Below are 5000 nucleotides of genomic sequence, written 5' to 3'. Positions count from 1 at the left end.
ATCACTCTGAGTATGCACTGCCTCATTGACTTTCTGAGCTTCAATATATTGGTTGTGGTGTTAATTACATCATTGTTCCTCATGTGGTTAATCTTGCACATATATCATGGGACTTGCTTTTCTCTATTTTCTGAGCTGTTCCTAATAGTATTCAGGGGGGTGGGGTGTGTGCTGAGATTGCATATGTACAAGTATGTTAACATGTGTGTTTATATTATTTTATCCTGTGGAGGCTAAGCCATTCATACACCTCATTCTCACAAATTATAATGTTCAGTTATTCCACTGAATTTGTATGTTTTCTGCCTCTTTTACAGCAGTTGTGGTTCTTCTACAGCTAGTGTTTTATGTGGTGCCATTGCAAGCAAAGAGATGTGTTTCCTAAAGGGAATGTGAGCAGAAAACAAATCTCCCACTCTTGTGAATTTCTAAGGCCATACACAAACAAGAAATCTTCATGATTAACAAAACTCCAGAACCTGTGCATGCCACTCCATGTGAAGGCAATTTAACTATGAAAGAACCCTTTTCCTAATGTCTTGGACTTACATTTTTAAATACTAAAAACTGTGCATGCCAATAGAAAGCAAACTCACAGAAATTGTGGATGACAAGAGATTTTCTTCTCTCGCATTTCCATGAAAGAACTTCTTGTGCTGACCATGGAATGGTCTTCTAGACAAGTGTTCAGTGGGCATATTTGAGGCAGCTGGTGCCTCTGTGTGAAGAAGCTTTCTCTTAAAATTAATCAATAAATGGAGCTATCTGTTTTTCAAAATCTTTATTTTCCTTTGTTAATCTAAGATCTTCAAGCTTGAACTTGAAAGTCTACATTGTTATTCAAACTGAGAATTTTTGGTATTGAGATACAAATTTAAGGATGTTGGTGAAAACATATTAAGCCTTTCCAGTATGCAATGTAGCCTTTATTGAAGAACAATGTTTTTCCTCAAACACAATTTGTATAAATCTAAAAGAGCTTAAAGTGCATGGTGCTATGACTGAGGCCACAGAACTTCACTTTAACTCTAAAACATGACAAACTGGCTTTCTCTTGCAGCTGTTTGTCTTTAGCCTATGCAATGCCAGTCTTTAGAACTCTTGCTTGCTGGTGAATCAGCCAAAAGGACTGGAGTGGCCTTGGTCAGACCACAACAGAGCCTTATCCATAAGTTCAGTCACCATTTGAATAAGAATGGATGCCTACAGCAAAAATCATTTGGCTATTTTGATATTTTTGCTTATGGTTTAACAAAAGAACAGAAGCTTGAATTTGTAAGCTCTAACTAGTTTCTAATAATGTTTCAAAAATATGGAAATAGCTTTCTATGCTGTAAACATGAGACATATTCTAATGAGGATAACTTATTTGCCCCCCCCAGTCTCCTTCTCTCCTCTCTGTCTGTCTGTCTGTCTCTCTCTGTCTCTCTCTGTCTCACTCTCTCTGTCTCTGTCTCTGTCTCTCTCTGTCTCTCTCTCTCTCTCTCTCTCTCTCTCTATATATATATATATATATATATATATATATATGTGTGTGTGTGTGTGTGTGTGTGTGTGTGTGTGTAAGTGTGTAAGTATATAGTATGATAATAACAAATGTACTATATATAGTTGATAAATATAATGTAAGATACTGTGCATATGTTATATGTAATTGCTATCTTAGTTATTTTACTAGTGCTCTGACAAAACAACATGACCAAGGAAACTTATTGAAGCATCTATTTGGGCTTTTATTTTGGCCTTCACAGTTTCAGAAGCTGAATTCATGGCCATTGTGGAGGGAAGAAGAGCAGTAGGGAGGCATGCAGGCAGGCAAGCATAGCACTGAAGATGTAGCTAAGAATTTACATTTTCAGACACAAACAAGACAGAGAATGGGGAATCTATCTCAGAATCGTATCGTGTGGGCTTTTTAAACACCCATCTGCACATACATACATACATACATACATACATAGAATATAGAAATCTTTGGGTCTCAATGATCTTATTCAAGGCATAAAAAACATAGTGTCCACAAATGATATTTCCATTTAGAGTTTTCAAAAACAAACAAACAAACCAAAACAGACTATTAAGAGAAAGTCCCAATGGTTTGTATACTAAAAAACTGTGCAAAATGTCCTTATGTCACTATCGTTTAGAGTTCTATCAAGCTGAAAGCCTAAATAGCAATAATGAATACTGGGTGATATTCACTCAAAATTCATTTTATAATGCTATGGAATCATGATGTAAGGAGAGTAGCACGTGGTTGAAAATATGACAGTCCCTACAAAGAGTTCCCAGCAGTGTTTCTGGAGGATTAAGATAGCCATGGCTATACATAATTAATATTACTCAAAAAATGTAGAAATTCCTTTCAACTTCTTAAAAATGTATAGTTTGTTAAATCAGGTTAGAAATCAACTGTGCTGGTCTTTCATGCTGGCAAAAAGAATCCTTGACGGAGGCTGCATACCATGGTTCTCTGTGCTTATTCATCCACATATCACAGCCATTTATTCTGACCAGTAATTATCATCCTGAGAGAGAGGCATATGTAAGTTGCAGGAAATATTAAAAAGAACAGCAAGTTCCCAGTGACACCCAGCTACTCTCAACTCCAGTGATCTCACAAGCCAGTTCTTATCTCATTTTTTCCCCCAGAAACAATGGTAACCCTATCTCTGGGTGCAACAACTAGAATCCTAATTTTGCAAGCCATATTAAATCTAAATTCTCCCGTGGCAAATACTGGTGGATTCACCATCTAGTCCGGAAGACAGATCATTGGTTCATGACCCACATTGGGCACCAACTATTGAGGGAAATAGTAAAATGAACATAAAGTTCCTGCTCTACACCTGGATACTCTCTGTCCAGCCAAGCCAGCTGCCTCCATGGCTAGCCCCATGGAACAACCAATCACAGTCTTGCCTGCTCCAGTTCACTTCCCTCACTGGCTAGTTCCTTCTCAGCCATAAATCCCCTGTGGTAGGCAGTTCCAGTAATCCAGTAAATCAAAACTCTTAAAGCTTATAATTAATCAGTCATTTTTATATAGTAAATGATTCTTAATACACGAAATTCCCAAACAATAAATTCAGGGTCAATTAGTAATGGTACAAGCTGCCCACCTAGATTACACGTTACTCCAATTATTCTATCCCTATATGATATTGTATCTACGTCTGACTATTTAAAACCATACAAAATCTAAATCATCCAGTTTGTCGTTCATCTTGCCTCCTTCTTCCCTACCTGACTCCTCTTTCCCCATCTCTGCAACTCTTTCCTCTGCTTCCCTTTTCTCTGTCCAATCACAGGCCCCCTGTTGCACTAATATTTAAATTAAATGGACAGGTAAAATTCTGCCACATGTGTACACAGTGATTTATTTCTTAGTAACCATCTTGTTTTTTTTTTTTTTTTTTTCTAAAGTTTCATAGTTTGGGCATTACTAAAATTTGATTCATACATAAGTCGTTGAACTGTTGAATCTTTGGGGATTTACTATGCTATGATTTGTCAACTTTGGTTAATATTGGAAGTTTTCGAACAAAAAAAAACCATTAGATTCATTTACTATTGATTTCAACTTTTTAAACACTGCCTCATACAATAAAAAATTTATCCGGTATCTTTAAATTTGAGTTTATATGATCTAGATACTGGGTATCAATACAATCATACAATATATGGTTTCTTGTGGCATTGTTTTCATTGTATCAAAAAATCTTAGGGGTCCACATGGCAGCATGTTAACTACAGAGTATATGATAATGACATATAAATTAGATTCACTCCTTGCAAGGAACAAGTCAGTTTACTAATGTGCAATGTACATTTTGAAAACCGTTTGCATAAGAGCAGAAGGGAATGCTACAGTGCTTTACCTTAGTAATTTCTTAAAGAAAAATCAAGTTTCTCTGGCTATAACAAATTATCACATATATTTGAAGATTTTAAGTTTGTGCTAAAATGTAATATCTAATATCCTGTTGCCTATTTAATTTCACAGAGCCAAACAGAAATGATTCATTAACTATGTGAAATTATTCAACCTAAAAACCACAATTTAACTTATTTAATTTCGTTAATTCCTTTTAGATTACAATAATGATTTTCATCATGGAAGGTTTACACTTCTTGTAAAATTATATATTACTATTTTACTCTTTCTGATGAAATAAAAGGGAATTGTGCCCTTAATTTTCTTTTCTTATTGATCATGTTTAATAAATCAAATTATAGTTAATATCTTTATATTGATCTACTATAGAAAATCTACCTCATCAAGTTTGTTAGTTTCAATAATTTCTTTAGATTACTTAGATACAATAAGGGTTATATCTGTGAAGAAACAGCTTTTTCCATTTCTCGAGAAATTATATGCAGCTTACTCATTTTTATTGTTGGATTATATTGATTAAGTTTTTCTGGAACATTCATTCTCAATGGAAAGAATGATATCTTTGCTATGGAGCCAATTTCATAGAAAAAAAAAACCCTCATGTTTTCATTCTTTAGTCTATTCTTCATTGAAAGTGTTTGATTCCTTCCTTCTAGGCAAAGTTGATTGAGTAAATGAGTATAAACAGTCTTCAGAGTTTTCTAAATATTATAAAGTCTATGGAATAATCATGAAATTATATTCTTTATTCTATTGATATCTGAATAGAATTTGGGGCATTCCCAAGTTCTCTTAAATAAAATGTAAAATGTATTTCAGCTATAATTGGTCAGTATGTAGTATGATTGAACAATTAGGAGAATTTTAAATCTTGATTTTCTATGACTAAGTATTCTATTATTTATGTAGATCATAATATTGAATTCCAAGTACTAGTGATAATTGCCAAGGATCAGCCTTAGCTTAGAGAGTGGTTCTGAGGAAGGGGTGTCTGGGAGCTGTAAAAAAAAGTGGGGGGGGGGAGTTGAAGTCAAATCAAATCCAAGCTGGAAGCCTAATTTCTATTGTGATGTATTTACAGACTCTCTCTCTCTCTCTCTCT

The sequence above is a fragment of the Mus pahari genome, chromosome 13 (genome assembly GCF_900095145.1).
Source record: "Mus pahari chromosome 13, PAHARI_EIJ_v1.1, whole genome shotgun sequence".
NCBI lineage: Eukaryota > Metazoa > Chordata > Mammalia > Rodentia > Muridae > Mus > Mus pahari.
The sequence above is the reverse complement of the archived record's forward strand: the minus strand, read 5'-3'. Positions refer to the sequence as shown.